Source organism: Mustela lutreola, chromosome 8 (assembly GCF_030435805.1).
Source record: "Mustela lutreola isolate mMusLut2 chromosome 8, mMusLut2.pri, whole genome shotgun sequence".
NCBI lineage: Eukaryota > Metazoa > Chordata > Mammalia > Carnivora > Mustelidae > Mustela > Mustela lutreola.
The window spans coordinates 29,240,769-29,261,957 of NC_081297.1; the positions used below are offsets into that span (position 1 = coordinate 29,240,769).

Sequence of the window (21,189 nt, forward strand, 5' to 3'; positions counted from 1 at the left end):
ATGTAAATTGCACTAGGAGTGGCTGAGAAGGAATTCTTGCACAGGTAATCACTACGATTGTGGCTGAAACTAAGAGAAAGAGGGGGAGTCAGTCAAATGAGGGAGGAGAAGTAGACAACATAGGAAGAGGGAGGGCCTCATAAGCCATTTTCATTTAGAACTTTATCCTGAGATAAATAGGAAGTCATTGAAAAGTTTTAAAAGGGGAGTGACATGATCAGAATTGAACTCCAGAAAGACCTCCAAGGCTGAGATGTGGACAGTGGATTGAGACAGGGAGATCTGCCAGAAGGCTGATGAAATCATCCTAGAGGGAGGGAGTGGGGGTCTGAGCGAGGAAGTGGCCAAGGTGCTAAGTACAAGCAGACAGATTTAAGAAATACTTAGGAGGTGGGGGCTCTTGGGTGGCTCAGTCTGTTAAGCATCTGACTCTTGATTTTTGCTCAGGTCCTGATCTCACAGTCGTGGGATCAAGACACTGTGCTGGGTATGGAGCCTACTCAGGATTCTTTCCCTACCCTCTTCTCCCTGCCCTCCACTGTTTGTATGTGTGCTTTCCCCCCTCTCTTAAAAAAAAAAAAAAAGAAAGAAAGAAAAGAAAAAGAGATACAGGGGGAACCCTTGACAAAGTTTCCTAATTGACTGGGCACAGGACATGGAGGATTGGGTGAAGTTTTTGCAGACTTTGGTCTCCTACCTGATGACCTGCCCAAGAAGATACCCTAAGTCTTAACTGTTCAGAGAGCAGAGATCAACACCACTCCTTCTTATAACTACCCTTCTGCTCCCCCAGTTTTTTCCTTTTGTGAACTCTCTCCCTCCCTCCTTATTCAGTATTTGCTTTAAACTTGGAGTTTCTTAAACAAAAGTTGTCTTTAAAATTACAATTTTTCTATCATAATACTCAAAGGATCTCCCAGAGATAAATCTGTCCTATCATGTCTATTTTAAGTTTAAGTAGTATTTTATCTCATTTTTCTGCCAAAATCAAGCCAAGACAAATTCAAGTGGAATTCCAAGATAAAGGAAAGCAGTAGAAAAGATGTCTTTTCATGGAGCCACTGCTAGCCTATATGATGCCTGTGCATTTCCAGAAGAGGCACTGATTCTGCATGGCCCATGCAGCACCCCGTGATTTTGTTTCTGGGGCTTACAGCTGAGAATGCGGCCTGATTTGATGAGATCTGTCTTCTGCAGGGAAGACAGGTCTCCATAGGGTCTCAGGTTTCTGCCCCTCTTGCCAGCAGAGGCACTGTCTTTTCAAGGATGCATATACAGCAAATAGCCTGAAAGGCAAAGACAGTATCTCTGTCAAGAGAAAAAGACAAGTTTGCTTACCATATAGTATAGAAAAGATGACTCCATCCAAAGCCAGTCAGGCAGGTTGGCTTGCTTCCCATTATAAAAGATGGGGGTTCTCTAAGCATGGGGTTCCTCAGCTGTGACACCAACCTGCTGCATGGGCAGCATCCACTGGACGTTTCCATGGGGACTTGAGAAGCCAAGGGAATTGCTGCTTAAGCAGAGAGCTCACATTGCTCCTGTGCTGTAAAGACCTTTGTCTCGGACCAGGAGCCTCTTGCCTTCTGCCAGCATTCACTAACCAGTGGCAGGCTAATTTGTTGGCTTGTTAATAGAGTAAAACCTCCAATCCTTCAGACTACTCATAGAGTTTACATTCTCACTGGGGAAGAGCAAACTAGTAAACAAATTAAGTAACTAGAAATTTTCCCAATTTCAAGAAAACAGATTAAGGGTTAAGATAGAGAATGCGGGGCATGACAGGGCACCAAGATGGAATGGGGAGGGAAGACCACGCAACACCATTCCAATGTCTACAAGAGGAGTCAGAACCACCATGTGAACGGTGAGGCCCAAGGAGGCCAGGCAGAGGGAACAGCACACACGTCCTAGGTGAATGGGGCAAATGGAAAAAAAGACCAGTGTGGCTCCAGGATGGCAACCAGAGAGAGCTGTGGTCTGAGAGGAGGTGGGGGATGGGGGCATGGCATGATTGCACACAAATCCTTGTGTGTTGTGGATGGGAGTTTGGCCTTTTGCCAGAGTTTTCAAGCAGGGTATCAACTTGACCTGGTTGACCTCCTAGAAGGTCACTGTCTCAGTGGCACTCCAAGTGGCAGGGGAGAGGAGTGGAGAGAGGATGGCCAAAGAAACACTTGGGGGGAGAATGTAAATAGCACGTGGTAATGCAGGGTGGTGGACACCAAGGCCAGAGATCTGGCTGTCAAACACTGATGACTGGCCAGAGTGTTTTTAGAAACAAGCCCGACCCTTTAGAAAAGGTTCAGGGTTGTAGAAAAACATCTATAGATACATTTTCTAAAGCTAACATTTCCTCAATGACTTGCAAAAATGCAATGGGTTTATCTCCAGTTTGATTTTCCCCTAGCAGTGCCTCTGAACACTTTTCTCTGACCACTCCTACTAGTGTCCTGTAGGGGAAAACTGAACGTGCTAGGGACGCTGCCAGGAACTTACAAAATGAATTCTCCCTCCTTCATTTGTTTTGCAAGCTCTGAGAGCTGTGTTCTTCGGGGGAGAGTGTGCAGGTTACTTAGGTGAAGCCTAGATTATGCCATGAGTCGTGCAGGCTGACAGGGCACTTGGCTAGCCGCACTGGCTCTTGCAGTGGCACCGTCGGGAACACCAGCTCTCCAGCAACAGGAACACTGGAGCCCTGGTTTTTAACTGCCTCAGCTCAGAAATGGCACATATCACTTCCACTTATGGTTCCTTGGCCAAAAGGAGTGCTCTGGCTTCCACATACTGGCAAGAAAGTCTGAGAAATGTAGAAAGTGTTTGGGGAACATCATTTCTGCCACGGCTTATCTATAACACATTTAGGAACCAAAAGGAAGAGGAAATGGCATTGAATTTACTAAGTGGTGCCTCCTTGGTGTCAGGCACCTTGACTTGTATCCCCATATTAATTTCCTGTTGCTCCATAACAAATCACCACAGACCTAGTACCTTAAAACCACACCCATTTATTTGCTCACAGTTCTACAGAACAGAAGAATGGGGGGGTTCAATTGGGTCCTCTGCTGGAGGTCTCCCACCAAGCTGAAATCAACATGCTGGCCGGGCTGGCCTCTTCCTTGGGGACACTGGGAATGATCCATCTTGGAGCTCATTCAGGTCACTGGCAGAATCCAGGGCCCTGCAGAGCAAGGATGGAGGGGTCTCTCTCAAGCTCCCTGGCCCTGGCTTCCTGCTTCAGACCGCTCTGACTTCTCCTTTGGCTACCAGTCTGAGGAAACTCTCTTTTTATAGAGTGATAGAGGAGACCTTGTGAGATTCTTAGGCTCTGGCACTTCTCAAAATGCTGGGTAGTGTTCTGCCCCCCTGCTTCTTAGGCAGAGCCCTTACAAACAGAGCTGGTGGTGTAGCCAGTCAGGACTGGGGGCTCTGTCATGTTCTTAGAGCTGTCCAAACCCGAGCATGGAGCACGGGCAGCAACACTGCATCTGTGCCCTTGAGTGCTATGGAAGGAAGAGAACCACTAAAACTCAGGGGGCATGTGGACGGGAACAAGGATCTCCCTGTGGCCACATGCACAGATCAAGGACAAAGGCCTATGCTGTAGATTTCAGGAGGTACTTACATGAGCCGAGAACAGTTTGGGGCACCCATTGGGTCCTTTGGTGTAAGATACGCTCCCTGGAACTTGATGTAAGCCACAACTTTAGGGAAAAGAAAGGGTGAGTTTCTATCATCCAGGATATAACCTGGAAACAGAAACCTAGTTGAGATGTAGACACATGGGAAATGCTATATTTCTTATATACCTTGATTTTGCAATGTCTATACAGGTATCATCACTGGGAGTCTTTAAGTTGTTGTCCACCTGGGAGGCAGGGAGCTCCCAAAGTCATCTCAACTGCACACTGTACTCAGTGTCAAGCCCAGACAGAAAAGGGGCTTTTACTTAAAGGGAGACATTTATTCAATGTTGTGCATCCACTTGGTACTATTCAAGGCAGTGGAGATGTTGCAACGAACTAATCAGGCATGGAGTTTATATTCTAATGGGGGGTGAGGCCCAATAATTAAGTAAAATATGTAAATGTTAGATTGTGTGAAGTGCTGCAGAGGGAAATAAAGCAGGGCGAGGAGATTGGGAATAGAGAAGTAGATGTGCAATTTCAGACAGGTGGCTGGGGAGGCCTCACCTTGGAGGGGACATGTCAGTGTGACCTGAGGAAGTGCAGGAGGGAGCCTTGCAGATATGTGGGAGAAGGGCATTCCTAGTAAAGGACACAAGAGCCAAGGCCATGAGACAGATACACACCCGACATTTGGGGACAGGAGGGAGACGGAGGGTCTAGAGCAGGGAGGACCAGAGGGTAACAAAAGATGTAGTCACAGAGCCACCAGGGACCCCGTACTGTGTACCCATTATGAAGATTCTGGCATTTATTCTGAGCAACAGGGGGAGCTCCATTAGGATTTGATCTTTGGAAATTAAAGAGGCGGAACCTGGGAGAAAACAAGGAGTAGAGAATACAACCATCAGCAGCATCCTGACACTTAAAAAACTAGGGTGGTACTTACGACTCTAAGACAGTGATCTCAGTGTTTTGCAGTATTTCACCATTTTCCCCTTGAAGAGATCATGCAATGACAAGAAAAATCACTGCCCAGTAGCACTTACACAAATGGAAACAAGCCCCTGCTTGTCCTTAGCAGTTGCAGAAGGGCAGCCATCTGTTTAGGCCCAATGGTCGCCTTGTGAGATCCCTACTCAACAAGTGGCAGGGAGGGCAGGATTCTCTTTCTTTCCATTTGATTCCTTCCCCAAAGGTCAGCAACCCTGCAGGGTGAGTCCTGGTAGAGGAACCCACTCTGGTAAGGGTACCTCATTGTTCCTCATTGGCTTTTTTGGGCATTTCCCATGAGGGACCCTGAGGCCTATTGCACTAGAAGGACACTAGGACCTACCCTCCTCAGAGTCTTGCCATGGCAATTTCTAGGCAGCCCATAGAGCTGTATTCCCTCAGGGGCAGGGTGCTCACCTTTACTTGTGGGTTTTTTTGTTTGTTTTTTAAGATTTTATTTATTTATTTGACAGACAGAGATTACAAGCAGGCAGAGAGGCAGACAGAGAGAGAGGAGGGGAAGCAGGCTCCCTGCTGAGCCCAATGCAGGGCTTGATCCCAGGACCCTGGGATCATGACCTGAGCTGAAGGCAGAGGCTTTAACCCACTGAACCACGCAGGCACCCCTCACCTTTACTTGTTAATGGGGTCCAGTCCTGAGGCTGGTCAGTTGGTGTCTCCTCTCTCAGGGGTTTGGTCATCTGTTTACGACAAACCAAGTCTTTGGAAGGAGGTGGAGGAGGGGAGAGGTCAAAGGTTGGAATGGTGTGGATCTGATTCTTCTATTCTGTCTAGCTCCAGGAATGTCTCCTCATTGGTATTTCTCCCCTATCTCATTGCCATCCAGGGTTCTGGGTGAAGATGACAAAGGTGCTGTTTCTGGGTCCCACCCAATGCTGGAGCCACTGGAGCTCCAACTTTATGTTCCCCCCATCCAACAACTGAGCCCTATGTAACTCTATAGGCCATGTCCAAGGTCTTGCATGGCTCTGTCTGGACATGCTGTGGCCTCCATGTATATATACCCACAGTCACGGGGATGAGTGTGAATTGTGGGCTATATAGTGTCACTGTCAGCAACACCTGTGCTCCGATTCAAGTGTACCTTCTAGAGCTTGCTACTTTATACCTGTTACAGAACAGACGGTGTTCCCCCGAAATTCATATGATGAAGTCCTAACCTCTCAATGCAACTACATAAGGATTAGCATCTTTAAGAAAGTATTAAGGCTAAATGAGGTCAGAAAGGTGGGCTCTTAATCTGATATGACTGGTGTCCCCATAAGAAGAGGACAGGATAGCAGGGAGGCAACTGCACAATGAGGACACGTGAGGTCACAATGACAAGGTGACCATCCATAAGCCAAGGAAAGAGGCCTCAGGAGAGGCCAAACCTGTCAACACTTTGATCTTGAACTTCTAGCTTGAAGAAGTGGAGAAAATGAATTTCTGTTGTTCTGCCTCTAGTTTGTGGTATTTCATTAAGAACACCCTAGAAACTGTTAGAATAGCCTATGTTTTGATGATGGGGATACAGATACACATTGAGATGCGGGGGCACTGTGGGGAGAGAGAGGAGGCCAGAGAGAGAGAGAGAGAGAGAGAGAGAGAGAGGGAGCAGGGGGAGGCATTCTATTCTAAGACACCCTCACTTTTTAGTAAGACAGACCTGGGCTGGGAATGAAAAGCAGGAAATGGGACAAAATGCTGTTCAGTTTTATCATGACCCCACAGGATCTCCAATCTATGGATTGCATCCTGTTTCTTTTCCTTAATTATCATCAGGAACCTAATACAGGGCCAACTGCTCTCCCATAGCCTCCCATTTGCCAGGAGAAGACTTCTCTAACTGGGAGCTTATACAATTCTCACTGCGGCAGGGATGCCCCACCACCCCCAGCCCTCAGACAAGTCCTTATGGTTAGGCCCCTACTTTTCTCACTGAAGTTGGAAACACTGGCATTCCAGGCAGGCAGGTGTTAAGCTGGGAATCGGCACAAATAGCTCTCTGCATTGTTCAACCAGAGCGCAGCTCCACGTACCTTTTAAAAATAGCAGCACTGCGTTTGAAATTTTCAAGAGTAGACACGTAGGGTGTGTCCGTGTGTGTCTGCCACACCCTCCTCTGTGTTCCTTCTAAGGAGGAACAAAATTAGAACATTTCCGAAGGGAAAGGGGAAGGAAAGACCACGAACACGTGGCTGCGCCCACACACTCCCCCTTCACCTCACTTCCCGGTGAGGCTCTCACGAGGCACAAGGCCTAGAGACAGGGCTCTACTAAGAACTTGTCTTCTCCAAGCTACTAGCATGGACCCATAGGGGAAATCACGAGAAAATAAATGTATAGACTTAAAACTCACCATTACTGATTAAAATCAGTTGAAAAATGCAACACTGAGAGAGAGAAAGAGGAAGAGAGTAGAGTGGTTTTATAAATGGGCCATAAACAGCAAAGGCAAAATCTCTCCTGTCCAAGCCACCTCAAAGCCACGAGGCCACCTTGGCACAAGAGCAGGAGTGGATGCGGGCTGTGAGAGGGCAGGTTCCAGTCTTCCACTCTCCCCTGACCCTGACTCAGCTGGTCATAGGTCTGTACCCAGCAGGGGGTATGACTCCAAGTGAGAGGACCCCAGGCGTTTGGACCCTCGTGAGCAAAAATAGTGGTGCTTGCAAGTGGCAGCTGAGATGGTTGAAATTGTGATGAGAAATTCCAAGAGGGCCAGACTCTTCCAGGGGATCGTGTGGTGGAGGTGGGAATGAACCCTCCGTGCGGGGAAAGAAAAATGTTTCAAGAACCCTGTCATTCCCAACCATCAGCTCCAAGTTCCAAACTGAGCAAAATTTGCCTTGGAGGACGAAAAGAGAAGCTCGGCTACAAACCCCGTGTCCAGGGTGTAGTTGGCATCAGGCTTTGAGACCTTTCTACAAATCAGGCCACCTGATTCTTACTGCCACCAGCAGCACCGCAGCCACTTCCAGAAGCAGCTCTGCTTATGCCCCACATGCTCCAAAAGGACCTGTCTTCTGCTGTGGGTCCCTCACACAACAGACATTTTACCAGAGGCCAAGGCCTAACTCCTGCATGTCTTCTGTTGCCATTTGAGCCACTTTTCCTCCCCTTCCTGCTTCCTGGTGCTCCCTCTCTTTGTTTTCTACACAAGACAGCAATTATTGAGCACGTAACCCACAAATGCATAACTAGCCCATGTCAGGAATTGAGGAGACCCTCAATCATCGCAACCGCCCTCAAGAAAGAGACATTATCCTCCAGCACAGAGGAAACAATGCGAGGCAAGGAAAGGTGCCTACACTGGTCTAGACTGTATAGCCAGTTAGGATCAGGACAGGAGCCCTGCACTGTCCTGCCTCACAGGCCTGTGCTTCTCCAAGCCTGCGCTGCTCCCCATATCCTTCTCGTCTGCTTGTGGCATCAGGACCGTGTGGGGATGGCTTTGGCAGAGTGTCCCCGGCAAAATGTCAAGACGGCTGCCAGATTTTAAACGCTCACCCATAGATTTCCAAACCAGAGCCTGCTGCCCCCTCTCCCAGCATGAGACTCCCCCAAAGGCCGAGCACCCCACTTCCCCAGGGCCCTTCTCAGTCAACAGCACCACACACTGCAAGCTTTTGGTGGAAGGCAAAGTAACTTCTCTTTCAAGAAGGTTAGGGACCCAAGGCTGCTTAGTCACAAAGGTCAAATCGGCCCCAGGGAGAAGGGGACAACATCTTCTCCAAAATCAGACAGAAAGCTGACTCTTTTAAGTACATCATTTACAAATCTCAGTAGAACCTTGGAGTTTCCACATGGGAAGAAAACCACCTGGAGCTAGCCTGTCTCAGACACACTGCTCATGTCCACACTGAGCCCCTTCATCAGCCCCCAGTCCCTCCAGCCACTGGCAGGCCCCGGACACAGGGCATGGCTGGCCCTGGCTGGGGAGGTCTCTGCACACACTGGTCCCAGCAGGCTCTGCTGAGAAAGCATCAGAGCCCAGGGTCCAATATGAGGAGGAATCCAGGTCAGGGTTGGGCCCTGAACAGAGTTGAAGTGTTAACCCTTGCAGTGCTGAGTTTCACATGCACCAAACTCTGTAACGGTCAGCTCCCCAGAGCACAATGTCTCCCCGCCAAAAAATGTCCATTTGTATACTTCCTTTACCCACCAGCTTATTCCCTAATTTTGCCCACCATCTTCTTAAAATACGCAAAAACTATTTTGAGTGACTTCCCAAAGTAGAGAGGAGGGGAGTTAAGCCCAGTGAGGGAACTCCAATTAACTGTGGGATTAGTGTTACAATCAGATCCTGTGGGAAACACAGTGATTTCCTGCCCTTGCTCCGGTTGCAGAGCCCTCTCAAGTTGCAGGCCAGACTTGGGGCAGCCTTGCTTCAGAGCAAAGGAAATGCAGAGAAGGGAACAGGCTACTCAGTTCCTGGGGGCAAGTTTGCAAAAGATAATAACCGGTTAAAGCCCTGGAGGAAAAAGTAAAGAGAGGGGTGTATATGGAGTGAGAGGTAGAGAAAGGAAAAAGACAAGGGGAGGAAGGAAAGGGGTGGGAAGGGCTTGGAGGAGAGAGGAGATGAAGAGGAGAGGGTAAGAAGAGGGCGAAGAGAAGGGAGAGAGGGAAGGAGGGAGAGAAGAGGGGAGGGGAAACAAGAGATTGGTCTGTCCTCTCAAAACTGAGGTTTTCAGCACCCCAACCAGAGCAGCTTCCGGGAGCCAGCAGGAAGGGTTAAAGCTCTGCAGGGCAGGAGCAGAAGGCTTGGCAGGACTAGCACCTGGCTGTATTTGTTCAGGTGGCCTGCTGCCTCCCGCAAGCTATGCATGGGTTGCACACATCATCAGCTGGCTGGAGGATTTGCTCCGTGAAAAGCAGCAGCTGCTCCTGATTGGACTTTGTTCGGGTTCCCCAGGCAGAAAACCGAGATGTCATAATTCATGAGCATCTCTCTGGCTCAGCAGGTGAGACCAAAAACGGGGCACTTCTCTAGGAACTGCCACCATGCTTGTGGCTAAGGAGGAAGCAGATCAAAGCAAACAAACACTTTCTTTAAGAAAAACACCAGCTGGGACGCCTGGGTGGCTCAGTTGGTTGAGCAGCTGCCTTCAGCTCAGGTCATGATCCCAGCGTCCTGGGATCGAGTCCCACATCGGGCTCCTTGCTCAGCAGGGAGCCTGCTTCTCCCTCTATCTCTGCCTGCCACTCTGTCTGCCTGTGCTCACTCTCGCTCCCTCTCTCTCTCTGACAAATAAATAAAATCTTAAAAAAAAAAAAGAAAAGAAAAACACCAGCTGTAAGGATGGTTATTGCCTGGGTGAGGGCAAGCGACTCTGACCCAGGGGACTGGACAGCATGTCTATGGCTGTGGTTGACATAGAAATTTTTCAATGACACGGTCCACCTGACCTGCTGAAATGAAGCGATGTCGTTCCACAGCTCCCTCTGTGCTTCTGACATTTCATATACCGTGTTGGGATATATGCAGAGAAATTTAGAATTATATACACAGAAGTTTAGAATTATATATGCAGAAATTTAGAATTTTCTGAGTAATGAAAGAAAGGCCCTACTTAAAAAATATCACTGTAACGCTGTGATGTGAAGACTGATATCACAACAGTATTAAGAAAAACAGGACTGCCTTATCTAAAGCTTTGCTGCTTCCTTTCCAAGCCATTACTAAGACCAGAAATGAAATGGACTCCCTGTGACTTTAACCTTTGTAAAGTGTGAACTTGGCCAATCTGTTGAGCAAACAGCACACAGTTATGGTCGGCCTCTGGCCGGGTGTTACTGGGCAAACATCACAGAAGTAGGACACTTGCTCCCAGGTCACAAGACCTTCTATGCTACAGCCAGAACAGTCCCAGGCAAAGTGGGACAGCTGGTCACCCTTGGTATAACCCGCAAGGGGGCCCTACGCAGGCATTCCTCTACTCTCTGCCTAATCAACTCTGGCCCCCGTGTCAGGGCTTAGTTAAGTCTATCCACTCTCAGTGCCTGAATCTCAGGGATTTCCCCTCAGAGAATCTCCATGACACTATGATCTACCTCAGTGCTCTCTCCCACTTGGCATGAACGACATGTACGCTCCTGTACCCTGCTCTTCTAGAGATTCTAGCCTCAGGACCACCTGGGCGCTTCTCAGAATCCTAGCCCCCACCCCAAATCTGCACGTCTAACAAGATGCACCAGAGGTTGGCATCCGTGCTGGAGGCACAGTCCTCTATCTTCCTCCAACTGATCTGAGAGATGGTCTTATTCCTCTCAACCTGGGTATCAACATCTGCACAAAATGAGGGTCCATCTTCTGCCATGCTAGTCACACAGTGGATGCTGGCGTACCGTCCGTGCTTGGATTGGAAAGTAAATTGGCCAAGTGCTATGGGGAAATTATATCATCCTCTTTTCTTCCCCAGCCTCCATCACAATGTTCCCTTCCTATTTCCAGCTGCTTCACAGCCTCCTCTCCCTGGGCACACTTTACTGCTTCCTATGGGAGTTAATCGACCAAAGAAGAACATGGGCACAAAAACACTGTTATGGCATCTGGTTAAGCAGTGTGGACATTCGTGATTCTTCTTGGCCAGCTTTGCATCTGAGCCCCTCCTGTGTGAGGAGAATCCCCAGCCTTGAGTCTTCAGGCGAGGCAGCCAATGCCTGATTTATGTTATCCTTTGTGGACCAGACTCTGAGTAGTAGGAACCTGATAACAAATAGCATATCCTCATGTGTTCATGAAGAGTGTGGGTATATGACCTTGGTTTCGCCCTTCAGACACTCCATACTAGTCCTTGTAGAGAGAACTGGTTCTGCAAAGATAGGGCCCCAGGCAACTACTCCCACTGGAGGTGAGGGTAGCTGAGCAAGATTCCAGGGGCAGACCAGCTGGCGGGGTAGAGCAAGGTGAAGGCTCCAGACCAGCAAGAGACATGGCAGTTCTCTCCCCAGGCTAGTCAACAACAAAGTGCATTTCTTGTAGCAATGAAGTCTCAGAGCCTGGTTCTCAGACTTCCCAATTCTTCCAGTCACTCAGTATACTTTCAATACCTTCCATTTCTGCTTATATGGTTTCTTTTAAAAAGCACTGACTTAAAGAGATAGGTGTTCATTTGTGAGGGTAAGGGCCTCCTTTCTGGATAGAGGGTCATAGGTATCAAGGAAACAGAAGAACCCATGGGATTCTGGGTGAGTAATTAGTGCCTGAGAATCCAATCAAAGAAATTACATTTTTTGCTTTCCTACTACATTCTCTAAGCACAAACCAACTGATGATTTGATTACACTGGAAGATATTCAGGCAAGTCCCAGGAACCTATGGAATATCGCACACAATGTACTCTTTAACACAGGGGGGGAAAAAGCCATAATTATTTTTTGCACTTTGGAAACTGCTTGATCTGGCACAAAAGAACTCAAACAATCCATCAAAAGCTATGGATTGAACACCAACCATATGGAGACTTGGCTAAAAGTTTGCCCTGTCTGCTTGGCGGAGAATATCCAAGCCTAGACTCACATCACCCCACAACTGGAATCAGTTAGACTGATTTGTAGTCTGCTTTAGAAACTTTTGAAAAAGTAAATGTCTTCCTAAATCTTCCATTCCCCCTGCAGTTCTTTTTCTTTCTTATTGGGTGATGTGAGAGGATGACAGAAACAGCTTCCCCCTGAAGCATTTCTTCACTGCGACCAGATCTTCATTATTAAAGAAACAAAGACAAAACCAAAAACCACAGAGAAAAAAATTATCCTCTACTGGCCAGGAATTAGCTACAATTAGCTTTTCCAGTGGACCCTGACTCTCACTGGCTAGAGGCTTCACAACTGCACAGCCCAGCACAGGGAGAATTTCCTCCAAGAAGAGTGAATGATGTTCCCTGAGCTTGGGTTGCTCTGGCCTGGAGTGCCTTGGAACACCTCGGAAGAACGGAACCCACTAGTCCACTGAACAGACACCTTGTGGAAACTTGGAGGAGGTCAGCAGGACAGAAGCGATTCCACGTGGGGATCAAAGGGCATCTGAGACACTGACAACAAAATGGTCCTGCTTCATCCTTCAGGACATAAACGAGATGTTCCTTCCCGTAGAACGATGTCAATTCCACAGACACCATGAACACACCCACTGGACTGCTGAAAGCAAGGCAAGTGGTCTCCCGTCTTTTCCATGCTGCAGACTGGCTATATGTGGAGTTTACATCTTGGTGATACTGCAACAGTAGTTACTATAGAGTGGTAAAATTTGCTATGCCCAAAAGATAGATAGATAGATGACAGACAGATAGATAGATAGTTTTTTGTTTTTGTTTTTGTTTTTAACTTACTTTGGAAAGACAGAACTAACGAACTACTTGAAAAGTTTCGCTAACCCTTGCATTTGGCTATTGTTGAATAACACCCGATCTTTTTGAGTAAAACGTAATCAATTTAGGGCTTCTGCTTCCTGTGTGAAAATTTTGCTGGAAAAGTTTGTGCTCCAGCAACTCATAACTCTGTGGATGGAAGATGCACACAGAGAGTGGAAGAAGACCATCCCCAATGACTTCACGGAACTGGCCACGTCTCCGCTCCTTTACAGAAGAGAATAAAGCCTGTATGTTTAAGCTACTGTGACCAGGTTTTTAGCTGAATACAATCCTTAACGGATAAAGGCTGTTCACCATGGCACTGTTCAAAGGAGAAAAAAAGAACACTTAAATCTCCAACAATAAAGGACTAACTAAAAGCCTTACAGTAATAGATCACTGACCAAGTGGCTCTTCATTCAACACTCATTCATTCTTTCATAAATTATTTATTAAGTGCCTACTATGCACCAGGAATAGTGCCGGACATTGGGGATCCAGTGGTAAATAAGCAGATATGGTCCCTGCCCTCAAGGAATTGTAGGAGAATGCAGATGGAACAGAAAGATGTTCCTGTATGGGCTATGATCACGTGACATTGTTTCCAAGGTCTGTCCTTTAGGCAGGATGACCTGAGTGGACATCCTGGACTCCGGCGTAGGATGGGCTGGGTTTGGAGGGAAATGGGGGCACAACTACTGTCTGGAAGGTCACTGCAATCATTAGGGTGAAAAGAACTCCCTGATGCAGTAGAAGTAGGCAGGAAGAGAAGGGGACAAATGTCCATAGTGTTAGAGAAGGAGTTTGCAGACCACCAAAACCCTGGATTCAGTGGGTGAGGTGAAGAGGAGACTGGAAGGTGGCTCCAGATGTCTAGCCTGAAGATGCAAGATGGCAGTGTCCAGCGACAGAGCTGGGAATGGGGGAGGAGGAACAGTTCTTTGGGATGAAGATGAGTTACCAACAGAGAAAGAGTGGTGAGTTTTATCTATTTCGTTCTGCAAAAGCAAAGCAGAGCAAAACCAATTCAATTGGCAGGCAACGTGTGTGCACCTGCTCTGCACTTAGCACAGCATACTCTATAATCTTGTTATCAAACACTGCCAGGAAATATGCTGTCTACACCACCCCTCCACCAGCACTTCTTTTTTCAGATGTCTAAAATTTTTTGCTCATCTTAACTTTTTGGATGGGAAATTTCCAAGCTGTTATTACAGACTTTCTAACTTGTGAGCGCCATTAAAACAAGCATCTTATTAATCTGTACCATCCCTACATCATTCATAATTCTTTGAATATGGAAGGTACTTGGATTGAATGAAACATTTATTAGTCTTTCATACTGACCCAGAGACCATGTTACATACATCAACTATGGCTTTGTAGTGCTTTAAAACACAGCCAAGTGTGCCCAGTATATTCTGCAGACACATGTCTGCACTGCTAACTCTATCCTTCCTTGATGGGTCTCTTGGCAATCATTTATGATATCTGCAGACTCTTCCTGTGACAGTCTCCACATCTCTGTCTTTATATGCCATACAAACAAGGGGAGGAAAAACCACTTTTTAGTAGAGTCAGTAGGCTCTGAATCACAAAATAAGAACTTGTCTTTTGAGAAAAGTCATGAACTTATGTGCCCGAAGGCACCCAGAAGCTTTTGTGAGCAGGGAACAGAGACTGACCCATCACCATGCAAGGTCACCACACAAAGTGCTTCGAGAGTTTTTCCATCTGGCCCCCCTCCAGGGCAGGTGCTGCTGTGATGTCTATTTTGTAGAGAAGGAAATCAGAACTGAGGAGGTCCCATCATTAATAAGTCAGAAATCAAGATTCAAATCCATGCTGCTGGACTCCTAAACTCATGCTTTGTAATAGGGTTTTACCCTTCCTGCAGGTCTTTCTGTTCTGCCTCTTTTCTCTCTTCCTCCTCTTCCTCTTCCTACCTCTTCTTCCTCTCTCTTCCTCTTTCATTTTCATTTGTTTCAACATTCAAGGTATTATTCCCAAGATGCAAGTATGCCAGAGTCCAACCTTCAGATAAGCTATTTCTTTTTTAAAACATGATTTTATTAATTTATTTCAGATAAGTTCTTTCTATATGATTTTACATTTGCCCTCAAGTAGTTTAAAATGCGGTTGAAGACTCTGGGTGTGGAATACAACACAAGAGCTGGAGAGACCATGTCTGACTCCATGATCAGCTACGTGTAATAAAGAGTTCGTTAGGTCTTTAAACCCCACCATAACCTGTTCTCATTCTGATCGCCTATAATCTAGGCCTTTAACACCCTATATCCAATCTTGATCACTTTCCAGGTTTGTACTGTTTCTTTCCTGGAGTGCCCTCCTCCCCTCATATCCCGATCCGTCAGAAATTATATTTAGTCTTCAAGACACAGTTCAGGTCGTACCTTCAGAGTGCCTTCCAAGCTCCAGGGGCAACTGGCAGCATGCTCTGTGTTCCTTCTCTACTCGATCTGCTCTCTCCTTGTTCATCTTCTTTGGGGTTTATGATAGTGTGTTTCTCTCCCACTACATTATGCCCAAGAGGCAAGAGTCTCAAAGCCTTTCCTGAATCCAGAAGGGGAGCCACTGCTCGTGTTGCGGCGTGTTAGCTGAAATCTTCAGAGGGGAAGACACTATGTCTTTCAGCATGACCATGCTTATGTAATCCCCAACACAAACAGTGCAGCTTTGGGGAATTTTATTCACTCTTGCTCTCCAATGGCCCCATCAGCAGGAAATTGCTTCTAGCAACATAAGCCTTGGAATGTGCTAAATTAAGTTGCGTGTCTTTGTCCCGTTCATGCTACAACAGGCACAAACGGCATGACACTTTGATTCTTCTCAATAAGGCTCAAGAGGTTTCACAATTTAAATTAATAAACCTTCAAAATCTATTTTAGTGAGACTTGATGAAGTTTGCTTTAATCTAATACCATATGTAATGTAAGTGACTTTTTAGTGTATTTGCTTGAAACTATGACCTACACCAAAAATTACCAGAAAGGTCAGCAAAATAAATTGGGGCTCTACTTAAAGGTTTGGGGGGCACTGCCCAAGACATCTCAGCAGTAATGATCAGTCCAGTATTTTTTATGGCTGCCCAATCAGTATAGGAAAGGTCAGCTAGTAAATCTTCTCTAATCTGTACTGAAAGTGATCTTTACTTATCTCTTCCTACAAATGACTGTGACCTATCCAAATATATGGACTGGAAACTTACCTTAGTAACATTTTCAGAGGATTGCTGTGTGTTATTTACTTAGTTAATTCAAATATTTATCAAATACTTACTCTGTGCCAGACATAATTCTGGGCACTTGAGATCTAGTAGTCCATAAAGCAGGTAAGAATCCCTGATTCAGGGAGCTCTTTTCAATAGATCACCTAGGCACTGTGCTGGGCAAGCTCTTGTCCCTATGAGGTATTTTAGCGGGCTCATTTATTGATGATAAACTGATGCTCCTGCAGAACAGGTTGCTTGGTCAGACTAACCAGCCAGTCAGCAGACAAGTTGGAAACCACAGCAGCTCTTCTGGTTGCAAGTCCTGCCTCCGTTAACCATGTGTCCCAAATCTATGTTCTGTGAACACTTCTCTGGGAGACAGGTGTTTCATACAAATGAATAGTCCATATTCCAGTATGTTTGGGAAGTTCTTTTTGTTACAGGCTGGGTTCTCCTAGAAGCTGAGATGCAGTTATGGGTGGAAGAGGGTTCTTTGGGAATGCTCTTAAGATCAACCCATGGGAAGGGAAGGGGCAGAAGCCAGATGACACAGAGAGAAGGAGAGTTGCTATGCAGTCTTAGGGGCAGGTTTGGCGGATGTTGCAAGGATTCTAAAGATGAGATAGCTCTCCAAAGCTGGCCTGAGTTGGGGGCAAGACAACCAGGTCTTTCTATCTTCATGCCAATCAGTTTCTGGATATGGTCCACTCCCAGAAGGGAGCATCACTTTGAACATGGTAGCTCTTTTTGGCTGAGCAAATCCCCAAAGGGTGCCAAGGTGGGAGGGATGCACCAGGACACTGCCAGCAGCTGGGGCAATGAGTCTTTCATTCCTGAAAAGGCACCTCACAGCATCCACAAGACTGTGGCCTCTGTAAGCACGAGATTAAATGGAATCAAACAGGATTCTTTACTGTTGTCTGCCAAGAGCCTGTCATGGGCAAATAATGTGCTATGAACTTCAAGAGGGGAATTTACTGTATAGAATTCCCCAAATGTATTTAAGTTTATAATACTTTTGGGGGTCCATATTAATTAACATGTTCTGATGTTAGGATACTTAGGACGCATGTGTACCAGAAGCTATAGTGCAACTGGACAAGTGCAAAATAAAGGAGACACACAACACAATAGGGTACAAAAATGGACTGAAAATGGATCACAGACCTAAAACTATGGGACTCTAGAAGGAACACATAAATGTAAATCTCTGTGATCTTAGATTAAGAAATGGTTTCTTGGATATAATAACAAAAGCACAAGTGACACAAGAAAAAATAAAGAAATTGGCCTTCATCCATGTAAAAATTGGGGCACCTGGGTGGCTCAGTGGGTTAAAGCCTCTGCCTTTGGCTCAGGTCATGATCTCAGGGTCCTGGGATTGAGCCCCACAGTGGTCTCTCTCTGTTCAGTGGGGAGCCTGCTTCCCCCTCTCTCTCTCTGCCTGCCTCTCTACTTGTGATCTCTGTCAAATAAATAAATAAAATCTTTTAAAAAATGTAAAACTTCTGTCCTTCATGGAATAAAGAAAGTAAGAAAGTGACCCATAGAACAGGAGAACATATATGCACATCATACCTGATAACAAACTTGTATCCACCATGTATGAAGAGCTATTTTGAGCCAATAATAAAAAGGCAAATAACCCAGTCTGAAAATTGGTGCAGAATTAAAACAGACATTTTCCCAAAACAGATTTACAAATGGCCAATAAGTACATGAAAAGATGCTCCACATCATAGGCCATCAGGGAAAGGCAAAGCAAAACTGTAATGTAATGCCACTTCACAGCTATTTGGACATGGTCAAAAAGGCAATAGCAAGTGTCAGGGAGGATGTGGATAATTGAAACCTTCACACCTTGCTGGTGGGAATGTGAAATGGTGTAGCTGCTTTGGAAAACAGTTTGGTAGGTCTTGAAAAGACTAAGCATGGAGTTACCGTAAGACTCAGCAGTTCCACTTCTGGTTATATACCAAAGAGAACTGAAGACAAATGTCTGCATAACAATTTGTACATGAATCTTCACAGCAACATTAGTAATAGCCAAAAAGTGGAAACAACCCAAATGTCCACTGACTGATAGATAACCCCAATATTATTTGGGTCTCAAAAGGAATGATGCAATGATGCATGCTACAACATGGGTGAAATTTGAAAACATTTTAAATGAAAGAAGCCAGACACAAAGGTCACATACTGAGTGATTCATTTGCATGAAATGTCTGGGACAGGAAAATGCAGAGAAACATAGAGTATATTTGTTGTCAATGGAGGTAATAGGGGGTGACCACTAATACATATGGTACTGCTTTTTGGGGTTAATAAAAATGTTCTAAAATTAGAGAGTGATGATAATTGCACAACTCTGTACACATACTGAAAACCACAGAATTGTACTTAAAATGGCAATGTGTATGGTATGTCACGATATCTCAATAAAGCAGTAGTGGCGTAAATGAGAGGACCACAGATTTTGTCAAAGGGCACTAGGGAAATCTGTTAGAACTTTCTTGCTTGCAAGTGAAAAATCTCAAGCTGTATCATGAAAATTTTAAAAGAGGGCACATGGGTGGCTCAGTTGGTTAAGCATCTGCCTTTGACTGAGGTCATGACTGGGATTGAACCTGGGGAGGCCTGCAGTCCTTGCTCAGCAGGGAGTCTGCTTCTCCCTCTGACCCTCTCCCCTCTTGTGCTCTTTCTCTCTCTCTCTCAAATAAATAAATAAAATCTTAAAAAAATTTTTTTAAAGAAAGTGAAAAAGGGCATTATTGGTTAGCATAACCAGGAAACCAAGAGGGGCAGTTTGCTTCAATATCTCACTAGAAGAGACAGAATGGCACCAGGTTTCCACACACTCTTCCCCTCAGAGCCAAGCAAGTCCAGAAGAAAGACAGCTATTCTCTTCCAATATCCTTAGAGCAATCAAAGAGAAGAACCTGATCGGCTCTGCTTGGGACACAGAGTGATTCCTGAACCAATCACATATATAAGTATAAGAGGGCTGGGATATTCTAATTAACTGTCTTGGGTCATGAGACTATCCCTGTGGGTGGGTATTTGGGGGGAGGTCTTGGTAATTTATAGTTTTCCAAGGGAGCTAGAATGTATGCTGGATGTAAAAGGAGAAATGAGTTTTAGAGTGAAACAGAATATAGAAAAAAAGGCAAAGGAAGAGAATTCCAGTAGAAGGATTAATAGGATACCCTTTCTTTTCCTGTGATTTTTTAATGTCATTTCCCCCAACTATGAGAGTCCTTCCTAGAGGATTAATAGTGGTGATATTAATCTAGCAGTCTTACAGTAGTTTTATGTTCTACAGTGAAGACTAGTCAACCATATTCTAAAAGGTGATTCTTGGTATGAAGAAGTAGTACAGACTCCAGGTTAGGACTTAAGCCTTATTCAACCTTTCTTTCCTTCTGGATATTCTAGCTCAGCTAGCCTAGTCTGGCCTACCCCACGATATATTCTTCTGTCTTTCTTCTCATAGCCTCCCATCCTTGGCTACGAAAGAAATAGGCGCCACCTCCCCACAGACCTACTCTTCTGCAGAATTAAAATTCTCCCAGTTGCCCAAGGCAGAATCTTAAAATCACCTTTAACTCCTACCTCAACATCTAATCTATTATCAGTTAGTGGAAATAATGCCTTTTAACGGTCTCAAATATTGCTCTCTTACCTCTATTCCCAACGCCAAGGCAGTGATTGCTTTACCTCTTCCTGATTTCTTGCTTGGATGACCATAATGGCCTTTCCTGGTGTCCCTCTTCCATCCTCTAAATCCATCCTTAGTACTCTGGTCACAGTGAACTTTTAAAAATGCCAATGGCCCCACCCAGGCTTAAAATTCCACAGTTAAGATATAGTTCATTGTCAATTCCCTTGGATGTATATTCCCAAATCTTCTGAACACATGAAGCCACCCAATCTTTGGTGTATAAATAAAAATACTTCAAGCCGCCATCTCATAGCGATGGAAAACCAGAGTTCTCATTTCTCTTTTTCATCTTAGAAACCTGAACCAGACCTGGCTCTGACCTTATTTGTTTCTTCCTCAGTACAAATGCCTTCAATATAATCATGTAGTATTTCAAATTAGAAGCATCAACTGAGTTATCAAGATATAATAAACATGTTTGCAAGTGAAAGAGGCCACTCTGTAGGGGTTGCAAAAAGAATTAGCCAAACATCGTTAAACTCCAAGCCCCTCACTCACGTTGAGGCTACAAAGTAAGTCAAAAGTGGATCTGAAGAGGAAGGATTTTTGAGAACAAGCTCTTTGGAGAGCTGTGCTAGCAGGCCCTCCCCCGCCAAGCAGGCAAGGTGAGGGATGTGTGCCCATGACCTTGAGTTCAAGGCAGGTGTCTCCAAGCAACTACTCAGAAACTTTAGTAGGTGTCCCTGATCTGGGGGAATAAGGGACACAGTAGACCCAACAGAAATCTTTCTACTGACAAGTTTAAAATGGAAGAGAGGCTGGCTAGCTTCTGATGAGCAGATCAAAACAGAGGTAAAGGCCTGGGATCAGCCTGCATGTCTAGAATTTCTTGGGACAGATGAAGAGGCTTCCATGGGCCTGATGTGGGCCACGAGCAATGTAAGGTAATGATGTCACCTTAGGGAAAGTTAGTAAAGCCTTCACGTGGCCTGTGTAGACCTCACTGTAAGTGTAGCAGAAAGAGTAAATGACCAGCTAAACCAGAGAAATATCCACTCAGGAAAGAGAGCTCTGGAATGGGGAGGCGGAGTAGGGTTAAAAGAAATGGGGCCTCTAAATAACCTGAAAAAGTGTCCCTCAAGATAAAGAGCTTTTGACAACTGCCAACACTCAGAAAGCACAAAGCCATACTATGACCCTGTCATTTCTTTCTTATTCCTGGAACCTGTCCTCCACCCCTAACTGTGCACTAGCTCAAGTGATTAAAGCTGGGGAAGAAGATGGACAAAATCATTTCTCAAGAGTCAGGCAGCCTTCTGTGGAAGA

At 45.6% G+C, this 21,189-nt stretch overlaps 1 long non-coding RNA gene across 4 annotated transcripts in view; it reads right to left on the bottom strand.

Moving 5' to 3' along the window:
• Positions 1-3,015: 3,015 nt before the first annotated feature.
• Positions 3,016-21,189, bottom strand: part of LOC131838293 (uncharacterized) — a 90,788-nt gene continuing 72,614 nt past the window's right edge. For 3 of the 4 annotated variants that reach the window (XR_009356550.1, XR_009356548.1, XR_009356547.1), the window contains 2 exons: positions 3,626-3,749; positions 3,016-3,181 (listed from right to left, as the gene is read on the bottom strand). This is a non-coding gene — a long non-coding RNA (uncharacterized LOC131838293). Of the gene's footprint in view, positions 3,182-3,625; positions 3,750-5,250; positions 5,341-5,748; positions 5,947-21,189 lie in introns of those variants that run through there. The other variant, XR_009356549.1, reaches the window with a different exon arrangement.